This window comes from Periplaneta americana, chromosome 8, assembly GCF_040183065.1.
Source record: "Periplaneta americana isolate PAMFEO1 chromosome 8, P.americana_PAMFEO1_priV1, whole genome shotgun sequence".
NCBI lineage: Eukaryota > Metazoa > Arthropoda > Insecta > Blattodea > Blattidae > Periplaneta > Periplaneta americana.
In genome coordinates this window covers 147,425,272-147,450,655 of record NC_091124.1, presented here as the reverse complement: position 1 = coordinate 147,450,655, position 25,384 = coordinate 147,425,272, and positions in this window count along the sequence as shown.

Below are 25,384 nucleotides of genomic sequence, written 5' to 3'. Positions count from 1 at the left end.
TCACTGACTTTAATGTTAAAACTATTATTAGTACTCTTACTCACAATTTGCTCTAAATATCATTTACCAGACTGTAGTACACTGAAACGGCAAGAATGTTACCTGCGAGAGCTGATGATCTGCTTGTCAGACTGTAGTACCGAGAGACTGCAGGAGTGCCGGTCCTTTAGGTTTGACTTGTCTTGTACATAATATTATCTAATACAGGCCTGCACAATGTTTGCGCTCTCCGAGTCTGCTCTCAGCTCGAGAGCGGAATGCAGATATTGGCTGCGCCCTGCATAAGAGTGGACTGGAAGAAGTGGTGGTCTCGTACAAAATGTACACAAAAGTACTAGTATGAGTGTTCATGAAATGAATTCCCGTTCAGTGTTTACAAAAGTATCTTGGACTATTATTGATTAATAAAGAAATGATTATTTTACAGAAATAACAGAAACTCTGTAGCTACTTAAATATACAATATAATTTTGTTATATTTTTATTTATGAGTACATCAAAACGGGGTTTTATGCTGTTGGCAGCTGAAAGAAACAGTACTGATCGTAATGCAACATCAGTTACAGATGTTTGATGTCTGCCTTTATTAAAGTTGATAATAGAAAATAGTTGCTCACAAACAAATGTTGAGCCAAACATAGCAATCATTTTCACAGCCAGTTTGTGTAGTCATGGATATTATTCCAAAGGTATTTAGCTCTTAGTCCACACCGAAGATCAATAAGTTCAAGCTTTAAAACGTATGACAGTGTTTCAACTGGTATTGAAGGAATTTATTATGACTTCTTTCGAATTAAGACAAGCTTTTGGAACCTAGAATTAAATTCATTTTGAATTTCAATTAATATTTGCACATAATCGTTTAACATGGCTTCATCACGAGCAGTTTCTTTCGCTAGAAAGTGAGCCATATTACCTTCCCGAAACCGACTTACGAAAAGTGTAAGTATACAACTGAAATCGCGTAATTTATTCAACTTATTAACAATGACCTGGCCTTTTCCCTGAAGAGAGATATTTAAATTGTTGAAGATTAATAAATTCTAACGTGTCCTTACTCGTGTAATAATGCAACTTTCAACTCCTTAACTTTTACTGCGGTCTTCACCAACAAAGCCATCGCATCTCTATGTGTGGGCTGGTATTATATTTTCCTCTTTCTTTCAACCTTATGTGGCAGATAAGTATTGACTCCAGCTGCTGTGAAAAAATAAGCATTTTCGCATGCAATATTGAAAGAATTTGCCTGATGATCACTTTTCCGTCTTTTAAATTCCTCTACTATGTAGCCGTAGATAGACATAATTAGGAACATTAAATCCAGACGTTTGAGATGGGCAGGGTATGTAGCACGTATGGGCGAATCTAGAAATGCATATAGAGTGTTAGCTTTATTATTATTTATTTAATCCGACAGGATTAAGGCCATAAGGCCTTCTCTTCCATCCTACCAGATAGCACATATAAATACAAAAAAGAAATACAGACGTTGATGAAAATAGTACAAATTAAATTAAAGCCCTTTAGAGAGTCAACAGGGTCAAAAAATACTATAGAGCTCTCATCGAGCTAATACAAAAAAAAAGAAAGAAAAACAGAGATAGCAATGATGATACTTAATAATAATAATAATAATAATAATAATAATAATAATAATAATAATAATAATAATAAATGCATTACATATTAAATGTCAATTTTACAACAGCATATTTACAATATTTACTATATGTTAACCTGACAGGTGTGGAACAAGTAATTCCATGAACTAGAATGTGATTTTTTTAATTTAAATTTGAATTTTGATATTGTCCCACAGTCTCTGACATGGTCAGGGAGAGAGTTCCAGAGGCGTGGAATAGATATGCTGAAAGATGATGAGTAGAAGGATGTTCTATGCAGAGGAATAGAGGGAAGGTACATGTTCCGGGTTCGAGGTAGTGAAAGATAAACAAAACGAGATGCTAGGTAAGAGGGTATGGATGATTTTAAATAGTAATAATAGTTGGGAGGCCGGAGGGAAAAATACCTTTGGGGTGGCCGAGACGTAGATGGGAAGATAATATCAAAATAGATTTGAGGGAGGTGGGATATGATGGTAGAGACTGGATTAATCTTGCTCAGAATAGGGACCAATGACGGGCTTATATGAGGGCGGCAATGAACCTCCGGGTTCCTTAAAAGCCAGTAAGTAAGTAAGTAAGTAAGATAGACCAAGTGAAACAGCTACCGATAATACACACTACACGAGATAACTGCGTGGACTATCCTCTACCTATAGCAGGCTTACGTCATTCCGACGTACCTTTTCGGCGAGCTGTTAGACAGTTTTCCCGCTCCGTTCGGAGCGGCCGCTCTCAGTGAGCGCCGTTTGTGCAGGGCTGGTCTAATAGATAATGAATGTGAAGAAAATTAGACATTCAGGACAAATCATTGTACACAAAAAGGCAAACTGACAAATGATATGCCCAAATTCATTGTATCGGTATCAGGAGTGCTGACAATTTGTTTTTAGTGAAAATTTCGATCTTTTTAACATTACAACATATTTACTAATGCAGAAGCATAAAAGAAAAAAGTGATTTAATAATGAAATTAAAAGAAAAGATAACATGAAAATATTTAATAAATTAGACAGCTTTTTTAAACAATAGAACTGCAGATAGTTTGTAGGTTAAAATATGAAATACTATGTACAGTTGACAAAAAAAAAAAAAAAGTGGCCGCACTCGTGAACAGCGAATATTTTCAAAGTCCACTTCGGGTCGCAGCGATGTTACATGATGCATGTGCTTGTACAAGCAGTTCCGAAACTATGAAAGTGTTCCATATCTGCGCTTCGTAGACCAACGGTAGAGTGCTTGTTTAATGATTCAAAGGCTGTGGGTTCGGGCCTTCTTCAAGTTTTCATTTTATTTTTTAATCGTTCTTTAGCGATGTAAATGATATTCAAATTAACATTGATATCCAGTTATCGTTCTTTATGGATATCACGTTATTTATATTTTGTTATCGTTCTTTAGAGATATGAATAAAATTCAGGTCATCATTTGTATTCTGTTATCGTTTTATAACGTTATGAATAATAATAATTATTATTGTATCTCCAATGGAGGTTAGCCCTATTTTACATATGTATGTTAGGGCTATAGTTTTATACACAAAGAACTTAAGCATAAAGAGAAATGGAAAAGAAAATTAAATTAGCTTACGCGATGTAAACAAAACATAAACAATCCGTAAATTAGGCATTGCGATTGCAAAACAAATATCAGTTATCAATTTGAAACATACAAAAACATTAACAACACACATACGTACCACTTCTATAACACAAATATGCAGCTTTCCGTACCATACATCATTAATTCATACACAATAGTCACACAAACACAATCAAACTATAATTACGACATTGCGACGACATCAAGCATCCCATAACTGACTCACATACGTAACAAATCAAGCATCCGTTACAACACATACACTTCAACATAGTAACCACACTTTTAAAAGTTACAAATTTGGCTCCAAGAAGAATAAATAGGACACTGCTACTAATTACTATTCTTCTACAATTTCTTAAATACATCTGTAATAAATCTGTGAAATTCCGATATGAATAATATTCACGTTTTTTATATTGTTATCGTTCTTTAGCGATATAAATAATATTCAAGTTATCATTTATATTGTTTTCCTTCATTAGCATTATAAAATAATATTCAAGTTATTTATATTGTTATTGTTCTTTCGCAATATAAATAATCTGTATTTTATGTAAGTAATTATTATAACACAAATAACCATCTTTCTTTGTAAAATAGGTTATTTTATTTAGATATTATTAAATACGTATTATATAATATCTTATATTAATTAAACAAACCGATATTTATCATTTATATTGTGTTATCGTTCTTTAGTGATACTGTATAAATAATATTCAAGTTATTTATATTGTAATCGTTCTTTAGCGATATAAATAACATAAATTTAATATTGGGTTTGGAAAAATCCAGTTGCATAATACTGGTAATAGTTTTTCGTTGTGTATTGTTACATTATACTATCTTGAACCACAATAAAATGAAAAGGAGTAACGAAGAATTGAACCTGAGACGTTGACATCTAAATTCCGACGTTCGTCCGCTGAGCTACGAGGGCAAAAGTGTGGAAACATTTTCGGAAAAATTGGCCCAATCACACTCTAAGATTTTCTGGTGATTCGTAGAAGCTAGTCCAGGATGGGGGGGGGGCAAAGGCTAATTGAGATTTCCCGGTCTCTGATCGGGTCAAACATCCTGATAGAACTAATATTTAACCCTTGCCGTGACTTTCGGTGAAGTCCGGAGGGCCCTATTAGTCAAATCCACTCTCCTCATCTCCACGCTTGGGCCCGCTGGAATTTAATAAGATGCGAAAGAGATAGTGGTGTGCGGAAAGCAACGGGATGTTACCGCATTTAGGCCTATCCTTCCCAAGAAAAACTGCAAACATGAACAAAGGAAGCTTTTAATAGAAGACAAAGAATCTTCTGCGGACCTCTGGAAAAAGAACTAAGGAAGAGACTAGTGAAGTGCTTTGTGTGGAGTGTGGCATTGTATGGGGAAGGAACATGGACATTACGACGAAATGAAGAGAAATGAATTGAAGCATTTGAAATGTGAAGTGGACAGACAGAATAAGAAATAAAATTGTGTTTGAAAAAGTGAGTGAAGAAAGAATGATGCTGAAACTGATTAGAAAGAGAAAAAGGAATTGGTTGGGTCTCTGGTTGAAAAGAATAATAGACGACATTAGGATATGTGGATCATATGCGGAGACTAAGAGGAAGGCAGAAAATATTAAAGATTAGAGATTGCTGGGTTTGCAATGAAAGACCTGCCCATGGACAGAACACTTATGTATGTATGTTCAGAATGCCTGGAATATCGTGTCTAAGAACAGTCGCTATTTGCAAAGACTAGTCAATTCCATGCCCACTCGACTGCAAGATGATCGAGATAAGAGGAAGATAGACTAAATATTGAATTGTGGCTTTTTGTTTTGTTTTTTGAACGCTTAATTGTTTGAATGTTTTAAGGCCGACGCCAGTAAATTAGTTTTGTTTATGCCACGAAATATATTTTTATTGAGAATAAAATCTATTTTCTTTCCATTTGCAGCCACAATATCATAATGATAAAGTCATGGCATAATATATGAATGAACCTGATGTTAATTACTAAAATAATCGTAAAAGAGAAATGAGCCTTTATGTATAGTTCTCTCTCTCAAAAACAGAACAAAAAAGAACATAAAAAGCACGTGGTTGTAGTCGAACGCAGGACCTCATGATTAAGAGGCCTGAACGCTACCATTACGCTATCGAATAACACACAGAATACTTTAATTATAACTGTAGATATCAGGCAACGTGGTCCAACAACATGTAACATCGCCTGTCTCCGTATTGTAGCGGAGATACCCGAAGGGAACTTTATTTCAGGAGAGCGGCCAGTTTTTCTTTTGACAGCTGTACACCATGTTACAAAATGATTGTTTAGCCAACTGTCGAACCTTACAAATGATACCAATATCGCACCACTTATGAGACAACTAGGCCAGGAGATAATGGGGTAGTGTGGCCAGTTTTTCCCCCCTCCATTGCATACATTGCCGTTTAGCTACATATTACACTAATTCTAAATGATTATAACACTTTAATTATGTTTATTACCGGCATTAGTGAGAAATTTACGTGGTACAAGTGATTTGATAGTAAAACTTTCAAATTTTTAAGTTCTAAGTTTCCGAAAACTTATTTCATTCGGTTGTCATGGGAGGCATTGTTTAAAAGAAATGATAACTCCACAACATAAATCATTTTATATTTTACAGCATGCGAAAACAAATTCAGGAACAATGATACAGATGGTGTTTCGTAGACATTTCGGAATTGAACACCTGTCGTGTAGTTGGATTGGACGTACTAATGCCTCTAATCTGGCATTTCGCTCTTGGGCCCCAGGTCACCAGGCTTGACATCATGTTCTACTTTCTTTGGTGATATGTGAGGATCAGTTTGTGTGTCACTTCTACCCCAAGACCTTGAAAAAGTATTATATTCGATCATAGCTGCAATTCCATTCATAAACAGAGATATGTTAATGTGTGGCAAGAATTTGACTATCGTATTGGTGGATACCGTATAATAAGGAGTTCTAGTATTTAGTGTTTATAAATGGCAATAAAATTTTGAGAGTTACTTAAATTATGTGTACCAATCTACTATATCATTAATAATAATAATAATAATAATAATAATAATAATAGTGATAGTGATAGTGATAGTAGTACTAGTAGTAGTAGTAGTAATAGTAATAATAATAATAATAATAATAATAATAATAACAGTAATAGTAATAATATAATTTTGAAACACGGTGTAGAGTGTATTACTGTGGTGACAAAAATATCATATTAATACTTAACTTATATTCATATATGAGGCCTCGCTGTCCTCATTGGATAATCATGACTAAATTTAGTCAACATGAAGGTAACTATTATTGGAGGAAAATTTGTTCCGGCACCGGGAATCGAACTCAGGATCTCTCAGCTTTGTGCGCTGAGCGCTCTTTCCATCTGAGCTATGTAGAGACCCAACTCACGGTGTTGGCCGAACTCTTCTCCTTTGTATCATCAATGGCTTACTGCCTGCATTTTAGACAGCTCAGATGGGAAGAGCGCTCAGCGCGCAAAGCTGAGAAGTCCTGGGTTCGATTCCCGGTGCTGGAACAAATTGTTCTCCAATAATAGGTATATAACAAGTATTACTTCTTCCACACTATGGCAATTACCTGTGACTGAGGTTCTGGCCTGATATACTGTATACATCTATTATTTATTAGGCAGTAAATCTACTTGATATGTCAGAGAAAGCACTATTAATTGTTTGTATACATCTGAAATCTGCTTAATGAAATGTTACAATAATTAGTCAACGATGTATGCAATGGAGATGGAAAGGAGCTGGTCACCCTATCCCATTATCTTCTGGTTTAGTTGCCTCATAAGTAATGCTTTATTGTTGTCACTTATGAGGTTCAAATCTGTCTTCGGACAGTTGACTAAACAATAACAAAAACAACTATGGCGATGATAATGTGTGTAACAATAGTAATGAGAGTGCTCACCACTTTTACTCAGTGGATAGTACGTGCGTTCCCAACCATGCGATTCGTGTTAGATTCCCGGCGTTGGCTGAAATTTATCTCCATTTCACGGGACTAGGTGTTTATCTCTTGCCATTTACTTGGCTTGCGATATCTCCACGATAGGCCTTCATCGAGCTGACCACACAGTCAGAGAGACCCGACATATATTAATCTAGGGCGGATTCAGAGGAGGGCGAAAACATCTGGGCAATATTGTAGCGCCTCAAGAAAAAAGGAAATTCTTCGCTGTGTCAAGAATACACCGGTACGTAAAATACGTCACCCAATTTCGGGAATGAAACTACAGTTGTGTTGGTTTGAATGTTTCGTTTTTATTTCGGTTTACATGGGTCTATGATAAGATGAATAATTAATTAAGCATGCAATATATTTCCTCTTCATATGAAGTGGAATTTCGAAATTAGTTCCAGCCCATAACGAATTTTTTATTCTAGTTCACTCAAAGTTTATCGTACGTGTCTATTGTCAATTTAATATAGCAGGACTCGCGATTGCAGATCAAAAGAGTGATCGCACAGGTTTGTAGCTCCTCTCGATGACGAGATATTACTGAGAGAGACCACTCAGCAAGGCTAATTTTATATGCAACTTCGGTGCCCTCATGCTCATAGCTAAAGATGAGGGATTTGTGCGGTTTGTCGTCAGGTTGCGCGTGCATAGACGTTATACAGCTGTATGCCCAGTGCCTGTGTTGACTTCCGACGTAAACAAACCACGCGAAGAGTACAGTCTAAAATTGACGAATGCAACACTCCGTTAAGGTCTAGCAGATGACAATTTACAAATATGAGTAGTATGTAGAAACATTAGTATAGTTAGAAGAATAATCTTGCCTTTATAATTCATCCATAGCTTCAGAGCCATCACAAGCCGAATTGCACTGCACTATTACAGACATTCTTAAATTATCGAATGTCAAACGTCGTCGTCGATCACTCAAACAGTTTTTGCACTGCGGAAAGCTTCTTTCAACGTCACAGAACGTTAAGTATACTATCCTATCGTCTGATGATTTTGCATTATTCAGCATGTTACAAATTTATAAATAGCTCTTATTTTTCTGTTATTTATTATTTAATCTCTGTGTGCAAGGTCCTGCAGGCACTTTCTTGATTTTTTCTGACACCTCTTTTATTATTGCTATGCCCTTGGATATTTCCACCCGGATAGTCTTTACGGAGAGTTGTCGGATTCGGAACGCGCTGCTTGGTATATTTTTCCAAAAATCCTCGAACGGAATATTTGCTTTAATCATCATCGCATATAAATCCTTAACAAATTCTGATTTTTCATTTGATGCTGATTTTGATGTTGAGGAAATCACCACCTTTAAAGCGTGTGCAATATTGTCTTTATGTTTTCTGCTGTTACAATGTCTTTCTACGTAAAACTTCCTACATAATATTGTAATTTCATACTCACATACTGTACATAAAATTGGGTTTGCTTGGATGCGCAACATATCACTGCTGTATCTCCGCAACAAAGTATTTAATTTCACATCCTTTGTTTGCTTAGTTTCCGTCATTGTAGGTAACTACTGCTCACTACGTCCGTTCACCACTGCAGTGCATTGGACTGTGAAGGCCTGTGCTCGTTTCGTGTTATAAGACGGAAAGTAGGCAAATGGATAGAGTGTATGTCGTACGCCGGTCTCCGTGGTCGTTCCTCTCCGACGTGTTGTCGAGGTGGGGAGGGGAAACGGGAGTGATGTGACAAGATGGCTGTCGCTTGTGGGTGGGGTGATAATAAGGAACTGTGGTGAAGTTTAAAGGAAAGACTGTTTTAAAGTAACATTTGTTTATTACAGAAATAGCTAACAAAGAAAGTATAACTGTGGTTCCCTCCTAGTCCTGTGGTAGGGGTAACGGGAGAGTCGTGATAGAAATTGATAGTTTAGAATTTCGTCCTGAGGCTTCGATGCGAGGAGAGTTATGAGGGGTGATAGTAAAGTACGACTTGAATGAAAGAGAAGTAGGGGTAACGGGAGTGCATGGGGAAATCGGCTTGCTTTCATGTGTGTTGTGGGGTGGGCAGGATAACGAGAGAGATGGAATCGGGATGATGGTTGATTCTCTAGGTCGAAGGATCAAACACAGCGCACTGTGCGACTTATCGACGTTTGAGAACACACCCCTTTGGATTCGGAGGATCAACACAGCGTACTATGCGACTTACCGACTCCAAGAGGGGGAGGAATGGTGGCCCCTAGCGTTCGGAGGATCAACACAGCGTACTATGCGACTTACCGACACTGGGGGGGGGTATGGTGACCTCTAGCGTTCGGAGGATCAACACAGCGTACTATGCGACTTACCGACACTAGAGGGGGGGATTCTGAGGAGATGGTTGTGTTTAATTGAACAAGCGGGGAGTCGAAGTCAGGGTGGTGAGAGATAAGGGTGATCAGGGGAGAGAAGTGTGTAGGTTGAAGGTGCTGATGAGGCCTGTGGCGAGACGAGAAGAAAATAAGTACGTAAGAAGTGAAGAAGATTCGGCTGGTGTAGGAAAGAATACAGGAGACAGGGGCGCGGCTGGCTCCCTGTTCCTGCGGTGGTGGCCGTGTGTAGACACGTCCGAACAAAAGGCAAGTCTCTGCGCCTAAGCGAGAGGAGTGAGCACTGGACGAGGGCAGCTGCTAGCTAACCCCCGTCTGACCAGTCTCCCGCTCTCGAAAATCGAAAAAATCGAAAAATCGAAGGAGAATTGGGAGGAAAATTTAAAAGGTACGCAAAACACGTCTTTGCAAGGGGTTGGGGGCTGTACAAAACTAAATATGTGAGCTCGAAGCCTGTTGGCCACTAGTCTCACTCCGGGTTACGCTGCTCCCCTGAAGGAGCGCTAGAAAATTTTGAAGGGGAAGCTGAAATTGGACGTAACATCTTAGGTACCACATACGCGAGGGGGGCTGACATTGATCAATTGATCACGGAACGGGGCGAGAAGGAGTTGGCTGGTGTTTGCCGTTATGATGGCAAGACGCCGTCATCTGTTGTTCGATGACAAAGCATGTGAAGGCCGTCGGAAGAAGCGCCGTGTAATCTAATCTGCAATTTGAGAGGTCCCTGTCCTTTCAATTTGCGACTTATTGAGTGACCTCGTATATTTAATAGACTATTTATATTATCTGAACTAGGGCATACATCGTTTATAATAAGGGTGGAATATATATGGGGAAGGGCATCTACGTCCGTGGCCCATTTCTTATAGGGCTTATCCCGACATTTGTCTTACACCTGAGGAAAACCACGGAATACCTTAGGCGAGATGAGTTGTCGCATGTATAAGAGACTAGCCAATTTGGCTATTATGTAGGAGGTGATTGTTGTCATGAGCCTTGTTGAATCGTCTCAATTTTGAGACAAGCCATTTGGCTGTATGATGGCTCAATTGCGAAGAGGGGGGGAGAGATGTAATTAGTTAATTAATTTAAAGTAATTAGGGAGATTAATGGGGATATGAGTGCAGGTCCGTGGCCCATTTCTTTTAGGGCTCATCCCGACATTTGTCTTAGCCTTAGGAAAACCACGGAAAAACCTTAGGCAGGATGAGTTGTCTCAATATCAGAGACTAGCCAGTTGGCTCTTAGGTTGAATGACTCTATGAATCGATGGATCTATACTAGCCAATTGGCTCTATGATAGTTCCATCGATCAACAAAAGTAGTTATTGGTAGGGAGGTATTTTGTTTAGCCCAGTTAAGACAAGGTCATCTTACAGCGTTTGCACTATCCAAGGAGTCTCATGGAGTTGAGTCGTGGCTACCAAAACCTGGGAGTAACGCCAGCCTCCCTGTCCTCCTGTCTCAATAGTATAGCTAATGGACCTGTCTTGTGTCTACGCCGTAACCTAGGATCATACTGGCCGAGGCCAGATATGAGCAGGTTGGGGTTAGCACGAGCTTCCGCATTCAGGTTCCTAGCCAGTCGAGCAATGAACTCGTCTATGGTTGGCAACTCTAGTTCATCATGGAACTTTCTTCTCGAGGCGACTCGGGGGAGATGGGTAATGAGTCGAATCGCCTGGTTTTGGACAACTTGGAGTTTACGGAGATGGGACACTGCCGCAAACCCCCATGCGGGTGCGGCATAGGTAAAGACAGAGCGAATGACGGCCTTGTACATGGTAAGTCCTACCCTCAGGTTGTCAGGAGTTAAGGCCGCCAGAATGGGATAGTGTCTATCAGCCCGTTGGCCTTACGACGAAGGGATTGGATGTGATCTCGGAAGTTGAGATGAGAGTCCATAATGATCCCTAAATATTTAATTTGGTTCATCCACGGCATTTCTCGTCCGAAAAGTGTGGGTGGTGGTGGTATGTCTTCGAGCCTCGCTCTTAGTGAAAAGAGTATGGCCTGACATTTCTCTACATTGACCTTGATTCTCCAGACGTGGAACCACGGCTGGAGGTGATCTAAGATCGACTGCAATCTACGGGACGCTAATCTATAGATTTTGCCCATCGCCAAGAGGGCAGTGTCGTCTGCTTAGATATACAGATGACTACTTCTGCCGTGGATATAGCGAAACGGGAGGTCATTAATGAATATATTGAAAAGTATGGGCCCGATAATGGAACCCTGTGGGACTCCTGCGTGAATTTCACGGGGGGTGGAGAAACTAGAGCCTACACGGGTTTTGAATGTACGGTCTCGGAGGTAGTTAGAAATGAGGCGTATCATTCCATCTGGGACTCCCATGCCCACCAACTTAACGAGGAGTTCCTCATGCCAAACCTTGTCGAATGCTCGCTCGATGTCCAGGTAAGCTGCAGCTACTACACACTTCGTGCTCATAGCCCAGGTAATGTCCTCCGTCATGCGGAGTGCCTGGATTGTAGTGGAACGACCAGGGTGGGAACCGAACTGCTCGTTCCTGATTTGTGGCAACACTACTTCAGTGAAGCGTCTATGTATGACCCGCTCCGCCAGTTTGCTGAGACAAGTGAGGAGACTAATAGGCCTATAGTTGCTTGGTTTCGTCTTATCCTTTCCGGGCTTTGGAAAGAGAACTACGTGAGCCTCTTTCCAGGGAATGAGATAGTGACCGTAAGCCAAGATGTTATTAATTTTCTCTGCTATGCGCTTCATAGCTGACTTGGGGAGATGCTGCAATATAATTCCTTGGATATCGTCGGCTCCTGCGGGCTTATGAGGGCCGAGGCGACGAATGAAATGGGCGACTTCGTGGGTGTTCGTAGGTCGTATCCCATTTTCCGGCTCCCTGCTAAGGAGGTCTCGAACCGATTCCTCAACAGCTCTGATATGGGGCAAGTTTAAATTTTGTTCCACGGGTTGAAAAGTGGTCTCTAAAACGTCTGCCAGTGCGGTAGCCTTCTCCTCAGGAGTAAAGGCCGTGACATCTGGACCGACTACTAATGGGTGAATAGATTGAGACGGATTGGACAGAGCTCGAGATACATGCCAGATATCTGATATGTTTCTGCTGTCCATCGTCTCAACCTTGGATTTCCAAGCATCCATGACCGTTTCGTGGACCGCCTCACTGATCCGCCTGCGCAAGCGGTTCATTTCTATTCTATGTTCATCTAACCTAGTACGCTTCCACAATATTCTTGCTCTATTGCGGGCGATATTTAGATCTCTAATATAGGCTGGGAGCTGCATCCGTCCCGGTTGTGAAGACCGTTTCGGTATTGCAGCAACCATTGCCTTGTTTATGCACTCCGTCAGGTCGCTAACTGACCTATCTATCCCTGCCGGAGTGACTTCAGGGGGAGTGGTGGAAGCGTAGCGGCTACCTGGGCTTGGAAAAACACCCAGTCTGCCGCCTTGTAGTTGAATTTCTCAGAGGTTGGGGAGAGTTCGACTGGGTGCATGATCTCCATTATCACCGGTAGGTGGTCGGACGGAAGATCATCCAGGGTTGTTAGTCTCGCTCTAGTTGTGAGAACTTTCACCAGAGCGATGTCTAATATGTCAGGCAGTTGATTTGCAGCAGCCGGTACGTGTGTGGGTTCCCTAGGGGCCATCACGACGTATCCGTTTCCTGTAGAATTTAGAAAAAGCCTATCACCCTGTCGATTGGGGCGTTGACAGTTCGAGCTAGCGTGCTTCGCGTTGAGGTCGCCGGCGACTACGAATCTATCGGATAGAATTGTCACTATATCTAAATCGCGTTCATTTAGTGTGCCCGGAGGACTGTAGGCAGCCATAAGCAGAAAGGGGCGTCTGCTTATGTAGGCTCTAATAGCCACTGCCTCTAATGCCGCTAGCTGGGGAAGGAGATACTCACAGTGCGCGATCGAAGAACGAACGAACACCGCTACACCTCCGCCTCTTCTACACGCTCTATCTTGTCTATAGACTTTAAACCCCGCGCATCTTAAATTTACTTGGGGTGTCAGGAACGTTTCTGTTATAAATGCTACGTCTATATTATTAGCGTCTAGGAAAGCCCTGAACTCATGTCTATCATGTCTAAGGCCCCTGGCGTTCCATATACACATCCTAGCAACTCCGTCACTTCGTCTGGCCATTGAGAGAAACGAGGGAGGTTAGGAGCTTAAATATCTCCGGGAGGGCAGACATAGGATTCTCCATAAGGAGAACTATCAATCTGGTTAATCCTTCTACGATTGGGGCGAGCGGGAGGTTGGAGTTTGCTAATTGCAACGCCTCGGCAAAGTGCTGGACTTGGTCCAAGGTAGCGCCTTGACCGGTCGGGCCTTTCGAGGTGCTTGCAATAGCTTCCTGCTGGGCCAGTGGGACAGGGGCGGAGATGGGCTCTACCGTGGTAGCCTTGGTGGCTTTTCTGCTGCCCTTGTTGCGCTTAGGGCGCTGAGAAAGTGGTCCTACTTTATTGGCAGCAGTTTGGGGGGCTGTCGCTGCCACGGTGGACCACAGAGGCGCGGGAACGGGCACATCCAAAAGCGAAGGGATGTCCGCCTGCTGCTGCTGCGTTTACTGCTGCTGTTGGCGGACCGGCCCGAGTTCCATGCGTCGCTCCGCACGAGGCCCCTGCACAGGGGCGCGAGCCTGTGGCTGCGTTTGCTGTTCTCGGAACAGCTGCTGCTGCCTCGCAGCTCGCTCCACTCGCTGCTGCCGGAGCCACTCGTATTGGAGCGTCCGCTGTTCTTCGAGCTCTGCCCTCCTCCGTCGAGCAGCCATGCTCGTTCCTTCCGTGGCATCTCTAACCTGTAGTGTTACGGGACAACTTCCGTAATTGGCGGTGTGAGCGCCATTACAGAGTGCGCATGTTGCGGGGACATCGTGCGGCTTGCGACAATCTTTAGTCCTATGGGGGCGTGCGCAAGCTCGACACATAGGCTGCGCTTTGCAGCTAGCCTGCGTGTGGTAGTACCACTGGCAGTTGCTGCACAGAGGCGGGCGCTTGCTGGTGACGTAGCCCTCAACTGTTACCCTCATCAGGCAGCACTGCCGCAAGGCTTTCATCCTATCCCGGGTTTCGGGGGAATTCTCCACATCGGCGATGACCATTGGGAGTTTGGCCTTTGTGCTTGGAGAGTGCATCCTCGTCACTCGCCGGACGATTATGCTTTGGAATTCCAGGTCGCCCTGGATGTCCTCCTCATATGTGTGAATATCTATTCCTCTCGAGACGAATCGCAGAGGCTTGTCGGTCTTGGGGCGCAGCAAGTTGTACGCTACTCCCCGTTCGGTCAGGAACCTGCAAAGATTTGCGTAGTCCCTTTCGCAAACAGTTTTCACGGCCGTCCCGCCGCGCGCCCTGTACGAGCATAAGCCCAACGGTTCGTATTCGGCCTTGAACTCTAAGTTCAGTCGGCCCAGCGAGCCAGTGAAGGCTGGTGTAATAATAACGGGTGGGATATCACCACGTCGCCTAGTGAGGGCAGTCTCAACATCATCTTCCTCGTCATCACTCTCCGACACGTGAGTACGAGCTGGGGAAGGGGGGCGGGGAATAGCCTGATCTACCTCATGGGCAGCAGCCGTCTCCTGTGTGGCCTCAGGTTCGGCGGGGGGTGCTGCCTCCTCGGTCACGACTTGAAGATTCGCCGCCTCTAATTGCTCCAAGGTAGAGAGAGCCGATCTCTCTTCCTTGGTGAGCTCACTAGCGGTAGAAATGCCGCCTTGCTCAGTCTTAGCAGAGCCCTTCTTCTTCCTCTTCTTCTTCTTCTTCTTCTTAATGACCTGAAGTGCGCCGGACCCAGATGGAATCGGCGGCACTTCATCAGCTAAGACTGTAACACCATGGCTATTCAGTCCGCTAGGACCGGGCAAGTCAATACGTGCCACCTCTGTGACCTTGGGAGGGGTGGGCTTTCGTGGGAGTCCTGATGGGACTGGGATGGTGGTAGGGGGACGAAGCTCAAGGATCTCCGCAACGGGGACCGGGACAGGTGGCGTCCGTATAGGACCAGCCGATCGCAGGTTCCGACGCCTGGGAGGAGGAGTAATCTGCGCGGGACGCGACACGCGCAAGTAGGAGGTGGTGGGCCCTGTCTGGCTAGTGCAAACTAGCAACCGCTTTACGCCACCTGCAGTAGGTTGGCTCGTGGCCTTGTTGCTCTTAACTGGAGCCATTCGAATCATGTCAGGGGGGGGAACCTAAGCGGCACTCTGTCCGCAGTGCAAGAACCTGCTAGGCCCCTTTCCCACTAAGGGTGGAAGCCCAGCAGTTACTCCCGACCGGTCGCCGAATCCTAACCCGGTTAGCCAATCGCAACAAGCGTTGCGGGGCCCTCCGGGGACCATCGGTTTCGTTCGCTAATTTCACTGGCCCTCATAATGGCCGGGCGAAAATTTACGTAGCCCTCAGTAGGGCCGGGCAATAGTAGAAGAGTGGAGGGCGGAAAGCAAATCAGCCCGAAGGCCCTGCCTTTGGGCAGTCACTCCGGCACGAAGGCACAGCGTCTCTCCCTAGCAGGAAGCCTGCCTAGGGGCCGAGGACGGCTAGGGGTCTCCTCGAGAGAGGACCCAATCCCCGACCGGGATCTGCCTGGCCTAGGGAAGTTAGTGCGCACAGCCCTCCGTAGGCTGCGCGGCTTTCTTCGCGCTAAGCGCCGGTGCGGCAAGGGAACCAATAGGCTGCTCTTTAAGAAGTGCCGATCAGGTAGGTGTCCGCCGCCTGGCCGACAGAAGTGCGATGCTCGGCGCCTCGAGCCTCCCTGGCCGAGAGCTACTTGGCTGCTGCACTTGCTTGCCGCTGTAGCACTGAGGAATCTGGTTGGTTGTCCGCGGTAGCTGCTTTCGCCGGTGCGCCAATCAGAGCACGTCAGGACACGTCTTGCTCCTTTCACGTCGAAGAAAGAAGTCCATTTTACGAAGCTGTATCAACATCTCAGGTTATTTAGGGTCTGAATGAGATAAAGGTGATAATGACGGTGAAATGAGTCCGAGGTCCAGCACCGAAAGTTACCCAGCATTTGCTTGTATTGGGTCGAGGGAAAACCCCGGAAAAAACCTCAACCAGGTAAATTGCCCCGACCGGGACTCGAACCCGGGCCACCTGGTTTCGCGGCCAGACGTGCTGACCGTTACTCCACAGGTGTGGACTTCCCGCTCTCGGCCGCTGGGCTTTCTTATATACCCCTCTCGGAGCTGACGTCACTAAGCTCTTCTTCGTTTGGGGTGCTAGCTTGGGTTCACGTCACAGTGACTGGGGGTATTTCTACTGCCAACGTTACTCGTCGCCGCGTGATCTTTGCTTTCTCCCTCATAAGAGGGAAAAACGAGCCAACCTGCTTTCTTAGAAAAAACAGAGACTGTCGTTCACGCGGGTAGGTTTGAACCTTTTAAAGTAGGACGCACGGGCATCGAAAATTGAGGTACACAACATGTAGTTGCATTTCTTTTGGTTGCACTGGTCGTAGTCGTTCACCTGTCTGTTTTTCGTGCTGCGCACAAACTCCTCAACTTTACTCATAGCGTTTGAATGTGGCATCATTGGGCATGATCACACAATTTACATTGATTTATGGACCAGCTATTATTAACTTTAATATTCGGGTCTGACACATGATGTTGTTAAGCATTTGTACTGTGTTTTGTTTCACCACGGATCCCGCAACGGGTGCTCATACTCAATGATGAGAAAGACGTATTCTATGTCAAAAACTAATAATAGTTGTTGAAATAGTACGAATTCTGGGTATTCTTATTCGAATTCAGTATAGAAGTGATAATTTATTGCTGTGCCATTGAATGTAAGATGGGTAAGTTGTCTCTCCAGTTTGTTTGTTCTGTGTTGCCTTAAACCTTGCCTAGTAATTCTGCTAATTTGCAATACGTATTGTTAACCTACATGTCCCAAAAACAGTACGGCATATGGAGGGATGGATGTAGAGTTGATATTCTTCCTTGAACATGTCACGAGAAGCGGTCAGCACCGAGATATGACCGCCTTTTTACTTCCGGGAAGAACAGATATTTCATTTGAAAAGAGACTGAGTGGACCCCGGAGTCATCCTGAAGGTCAATACTGACGTGAACAGTTCTGCTCCAAAACGAGTGAGAACCCGGAACGAAGCTTCCAGATTATAGTCCGTTGTTCTGCCGACTGACAATGAGCTACTGAAGCTCCTCTGAATAGTAGAAGTAGGAAACAACATGTTTTGCTCAATTCAGTAAGTGATTGTTTGTTGTTTACTCAAATGTCCGAAGACAGGTTTGAACCTCATAAGTGACACGAATAAGGGATCACTCATGAGGCAACTATCAAGTTAAGAGATAATGAAGTAGGGTGGCCAGTTTCTTTCCCTCTAATGCATACATCGGTGACTAGTAATATATTTCACTAATCAGACTTCAGATACAGTGTGTATCTAAATTGATTACTCAAACTTCTTGGGATGATACAAAGACAAAAACAAACATTATTTATTAAATTACCATGGGTTTAAAACTATTTATTGAATGACAAAACGAGAAACTCTACTGTACTGTAAGGAATAAATAATACAGTTTTAACGTTATTTATGACACTCATTCCTCAAAACCATTTAAATGTTTACTCATTTACAAAAACTGTGCAAATGTGGGGCCTCCTGCCTCAATACAAACTCTGCAACGACGTGTCATTGCTTGTCGTACACGTTAAAAAAACCCAGGTATGTGCTGTAGAGCGTCAGCGGCTGAAAGCACCAGAGCGACGAGCTCTTCCTCAGATTCAATTGGAGTCTCATACACCAGGCGCAAGTGCCCCAACACACAGAAGGCAAGTGGAAAGAGGTCGGGGGAATGAGCAGGCCATCCAGTGGTTTCACTGCGGCCAATCCACTGCTCATCGAGTATGCGGTTCAAACGTTCTCGGACTGCACGAGAGAAATGAGGAATTTCACTATCATTTTGAAACTACAACTGACGCCGAATGTCAAGGAACTGCAAGTACAGAACACATTGAGGCGTAATGGAAGCATACCTGCGCAGATGTTGAGAGAAAATTGTTGGTGAGAAAGAATGAAGCTGACATTAGGATTTCCATCTGCCCACACTATTGTTGGTTATGTAAACTGACTATTCTATCTCGTTTAAATGGTGCTTCATCGGTGAACAATACAAACTCTCCATAACCAGGTTCCATAGCGCATCTCTGGAGTTACCATTGACAAAGCTCAACCCGATGAGACGATAGTACAGTTTCTGGTTTTGTAATAGTTTCCATCCCATGGTTATTTAACAATTTTTACCTGTTTTGATCTCTTGTGTCTTCCCTAGAATTTAGAGTATTGAATTTAGATACACCCCATATATACAAACAAATTGTTCTTCCTCTGACATATATCGTAAAGTGAAAAGCCTGATAATAGATGTACAGTACATAGCATCCAGAATCTCAATCAGAGATAACAGTAAGTGGTTAATAATAAATTAATCTATACTAATAATAAATCTGTAAGCGAAATATTTCTGGTAATTTTCGCTTTTCTAAAAATAATTGGTGTTAACATGTATAATTAATCATCCTGAAACCGAAAATCGCTTTTTTGAAATTTTTGTTTGCATGTCTGTCTGTCTGTCTGTCTGGATGTTTGTTACCTTTTCAGCGATACTGGCTGAACGGATTTCGATGAAAATTGGAACATAAATTAAGTTCGGTGTAACTTAGGTTTTAGGCTATATGGCATTCAGAATACTTTATTTAAAAGGGGGGTTAAAAGGAGGCCTGAATTAAATAAACCGAAATATCTCGCTTATTATTGATTTTTGTGAAAAATGTTACATAACAAACGTTTCTTTAAAAATGATTTCCGATAAGTTTTATCCCGGGAAAAATTTTGATAGCACTGATATTTAAGTATGTCTGTCTGTTTGGATGTTTATTACCTTTTCACGCAATAATGGCTGACCGGATTTCGATGAAAATTGGAATATAAATTAAGTTCGTTGTAACTTAGATTTTAGGCTATATGGCATTCAAAATACTTTATTTAAAAGGGGCGTTATAAGGGGGCCTGAATTAAATAAACCGAAATATCTAGCTTATTATTGTTTTTTGTGAAAAATGTTACATAACAAAAGTTTCTTCTTTAAAATGATTTCCGATAAGTTTTATCCCGGGAAAAATTTTGATAGGACTGATATTTAAGGATATACAAAAGTTTTAAAATAACAATACGATGGATTTCCACCGCCGCCTCAGATTATAGTGTCGTTGTTCCTTAACTTCTATGTGCAAAATATTAAATTTTTTAGTAGGAAGAAAAACAAATTTATTCATTCTATGGCAGTAGTGCATACGAGATCGTGAATTCTTACATTTTCGAAAGAAAGAAATATAATTAAGTTATATATAGTAGATTGTATTATTTGCTGCATCATTTTATAGGAGCAAAAATCTGAAAATCGATATGTGACATAGGAGTTATTGCAGGAACGACGACGATGGCTACAATGAAATCAAAACAAATGACTCCGTCTATTTAAGGCGGCCTTGAAGTTTATCAATATTAATATACAGATAATATTTTGTATGTTTGTATGAAGTAATCTCAGAAGCTAATTAACCTTCACTATTTAAAATTTGTAGTTTCTCTAGGTGTAATGCTACAAATGAAGACTGAGGTAAGATGAAAAGAAGTCTGTACGCAGAGAAAACTTTATATTCTGTCGAAATATTGTATAACTTGATTATTGCAACTTTATTTGGTCCACATAAAATACTCTAATTTTATACACTCATTTTACCATAGAGATCACTGGAGCTGAGTTATTTTAAAAGGTGTCATAAAATGGCGTTCTTGCGCTCATAATTTACCCATATTCGTTTCCTGTGTTTCTTAAAATAATATTTATGTAGGGTACCTCAGTTTTTTATTTGCATAAACAATGATATACAACTGAGCGAGTTGGCTCAGGCGGTAGCATTTGAGACACGCCGACCAATCTGACTGGGGTTTTTCATGATTTCCCTTAGTCATAAAGGCAAATGCTGGAGTGGAAAGATACATGCCATTATTCATCACCGCCTCAATTACGAATACCAAAAACATTAATCAAAGTCTATAATCAGTTACATGAACACAAGCCTTCTACAACACAAAATAGAAACAGGAACTCAACAAGAGTAAAAACGGCCTGCTGATATACCCACACATTCTAAACACGCGACATGACCGCAGATGTTAAGGCGTGAATAAAATAAACTTAACAAAAAAAAAAAAAAAAGATGTGCAGTAAGGTTAACATAAAAATGATCTCCGTACACAATCAACTCTATTAATTTGGAGTGATTTATTAAAGGATGCATTCAAGACTAATTTAGAAAAATGTTAAACGAATTATATTTGCACCAAATGAGTGGTCTCTGGACCAAAATGATAGCATTTTAATTATTTAAATAGAATTTAAATTAAATAGCATATTAAACGATTTATTCTTCTATCAAACACGAATGTTCCCTGAACCCAATGTTCTATTTTAATTATGTAATTACTTTATATTTATTTCTAATAAGTGCAGCGGAGCGCACGGGTACAGCTAGTATATAATATATTAAACTGCCCCCCATTGAGGGTAGCCCTTACGGACTCATTATATTATATCAATTAAACGTTGAAGAAATTATGATTATGCTTGGTCAGAGGTATTACTTAACCCTTAAATGGGCAAAATTTCATTTCTCACACTTGTTTATTAAACCGTATCCGGCTGTAAAGAAAACAACTATCGCAATGTCCCTATTTTATATGTTGTACAATATTATCAGTATTGTGAAATTTTAATTTTCCTACCAATTTCTTTTCTATTCTGTGTGATTCTCAAGTTCTTTGAAAGCTTCAGGAAGACTTTTGAACTACCACAGACACTTACTCCTGACATCATAACTTCAGTTTTGAAACGCTCTTGCCAAATTCTGAGTCATCATATTCACTCTGTTTAATTTTTTTTATTCACTTTATATTCATATATGTTTATTTTAATTTTCTTCCTACAAAATTTATGTAAACATTTAATATTGTAAAATTCATATAGGAGAGTATACTGAGTCCTTCAAGGCTACCTCCAATGGGAGGAGTTATTATCTTATCTTATAGCATATAGCCTATTAACCTGTTGTATCCTATACGATACTTTGCGAATTTAAGGGTTAATACTACGCAGAACTACATAGAAAATGAAATTCCACAATTGCTACAAAACGTAAATATCCCCATATCTCCAGTTTCTTCCAAAGTATGCTGCCATTTGTGAATGCACTTAAGTTATTACTGTTCCACATAGGCGGGGTAATGTTACTGTAATATTGATGTAGATGATGATCATGATATTACACTATTGCATTAGTTATAGGAGTGCCCACTAAATGTAATTGATCTTACCTATGTGAAACATTATCGGTCCGAGTGGAATTATCATTCGTAGCTCCCTGTTTGTAGAGGAATGGAGTAATGCATCATTTGAATTCCTGCTAGATACCATACCAAGGAACATTCTGAAATAATTCATTAGCAAGATAGGGAATTGTACGTATTCACCTAATAATTGAGATTTCTACGTAAAGGCGAACCAATTAGTAAGGACGCTGCAGTTTGAAGAGACATATCAATTTAATATTGCTTTCATTTTGTTGTATACCGATTAGCTGCTATTATGAATTAAAGAATTTTGTTGGGCCACCTGTGCTTATCTTCTTAAATAGTTTTTTATAACATTAACGTTTTCGATACTACTTATGTATCATCATCAGATGTTAGAGCATTGTGTTGATTATATGTAATGAAAACCTTGCCTCATGGTTTTACTATTTGGTTGCATATTACTTATCGTAATGTCTAAGCCTTGTTAGAGTTAACTGCATGGCTTGGACCAGACTAACAAGAACAGCACGACAAACAGCAAAATCACATGCACGACTTTGCTAGATTCACGGAGCTCGACATTGAACTACTTGTAACTACATACGTCTAACCATCGATACTTGCATATTAGTAGACATCAATGAATTTTGAATAGTTAAGTTAGAGTGAAACTGGTTAAAATGAAAAGCCCATTAAGGTCTTAATAACAACAAACAGTATAGACAGAAATTCTGTGACCTCAATAAGTCCTTCGTTCTCCAGACAATGATTTTGAATTAGAACAGCAAAACCGCCCTATATAACGGCGTAAACGATTGACCAACACAGCCATTCCAACAACTGTACATAGTTTTTAAATGTTATATTTTATATAGTGTTTTTAAATTGTTTAAAACTGTATCTTATTGTATTTTATATTGCGTTTTAATTGTATTTTATTGTGAATTAGAGACACTGACCTAGGCTAAGAAATCATAACGGACTGTCACCATGTTAACTCTAACAAGGCTTAGATATTACGATAAGTAATATGCAACCAAATAGTAACACCATGAGGCAAGGTTTTCATTACATATAATCAACACAATGCTCTAACATCTGATGATGATACATAAGTAGTATCGAAAACGTTAATGTTATAAAAAGCTATTTAAGAAGATAAGCACAGGTGGCCCAACAAAATTCTTTAATTCAATTTACTATTGAAAAGGCGCAGGCATCTTTTGGCGAAATTATATGTCTCTGTAAAAACCTCCCATTATATCTAAATCTTAATATATAAAATTGAATGTGGGTATGTATGTATGTATGTATGTATGTATGTATGTATGTATGTATGTATGTATGTATGTATGTATGTATGTATGTATGTATGTATGTATGTATGTATGTATGTGTGTATGTTCTCTATACAAATTTACAGGCTTTGACCGATATGTGCTAAAGTTTGCACATTTAACCTTCATAACCAGGAGAAGAACATAGGCTACATTAAAATTGTGCAAATGGAAGTTAAATTAATTAAAATTATAACAAATAAAAAATAAATAGATCAAATCTTTTTGTATAATATTAGAATGCAAAATCTTCTACAGTCAATTGTTTTTTATTATTGTTTGTTATATTCAACATCGACTTTCACGAGGCCATGGAAATTTTAACACGAAGTTAAATTACATTGTTGTTACAGATCATGAAGGCTAAAAGTAGATAATTTATGCAATAAGTATCTTTACGCAGTCCAGGATCGTATTATGAATTCCTCGATGCAGTTTTGTAGATAGTGAGCAAACTGTTTATACAACTGAAGTCTAGAATTCTTTGAAACTACAAGGATTGCTACCACATAATTTACTTAATATTGAATAACCAATAGTACTATTGCGAAATATTGACCCACCAAAATTATGCACGAATAAGAATTGGTGTGAAAAACTCATACGAAACGTAATAAAATTGGCAATATTAACTGCAAAAATAAAAGGAGATGTTTTTTATTCCACGTATTGCTAGGATACTCATTCAATTTTAAGCAACTGAAATTTCACTGCCACTAGCATTTGTAATGGCCATATTTAAATGAAGGTCAAGGACAGTTGCTCAAAGTTGCAGACATTAACTTAAAAACTGCGTGTTTTTCATATCCTCAACTATATTTTATAGAAAGAATTGAAAAAAAAAAAAGATTTTACACATATCAATAAGCAAGTCACTGATATTTTTGTCATGTTGCTAATGTAGTATGTGAATGTACATAAGCCCACTGAAAATAACATTGTACGAGTATTAATTCTCAAAATATTGTTGTTCACGTTGCAAATTTAGTATGTTAAGCGTTGTGGAAATAAAAATCTCTTAATTTCTAAAATACCGGCAGGCCTATAGGCCTACGTTTCTCAGAATATTAGTCTTTATGTTAAAAATGACTTATTGCGAGTGTATATTGTATCTGTATTTTGTGTGTGTATAATTAGAATTAATATAATATGTTCTGAATTTATGAGATATAGTTTCAAGTTATATTAAAAAAAAAACAGGATATGATATAAGTAGGTGTACAGCGGTCAAGAAGTAAAAAAAAAAAATCTTCCACTATAAATTAAATTATATATGTATATATTGATTCAATGCTGAAACTGATCAGAAAGAGGAGAAGGAATTATATTTTCGTTGGGTTTTACTTCGTTTATAGTTTGACTTTTCTATTACTTTATTTGTATTTCTGGCGGTGTGGAAGAGAAGGCCTAATGGCCTTAACTACACCAGAATAAATAAATAACACAAATAAGTAAATAAATAAATAAATAAAAACAAATAAATAAATAAAAACAAATAAATAAATAATAAATAAATAAATAAACAAATTTTAAACAACAGTTTAACGTCAGGCACACGATGAAATGTTTTCCTTCCGGTGCCTGATTTACAACTGTTTTAAATTGAGTTAACCCTGGCAGGCATTTGGCTAAGGAGTTCATTAATTCATGTAAGTGACGCTAAGTAAAGATTCATCTTTATGGGCGAGGAAAGCTTAGTAGAGACAATTCGTTTTGGTTGTGTATAGTTAACTTTCCGAGATTTCCGAAAATTTATTAACCAGTTTAATTAAAAATAGAAGCAGAAAGGAAAACTCGGGCAACGCCGGGTGCTTTCAGCTAGTATTTGTATACAAGGGTCATTGGAACGCTCTAGTTACGTTACAGTGTTGGATGAAATAAGTTTAATAGGCTAATAACAACTATAATAATAGCAACAACAGTAATAACTAGACAGTGTATGCGGGATGACTTAAGGAAAAGTGAAGTTGTTTCGTATCGGAGTATATGGCACGTGCCGCGTTCTCCGTCTTTTGTGTACCTGGCGGGTACAGCAGCGTACATAACGAAGGAACCCCGGTCCACATTGCAACGCAATGTGTG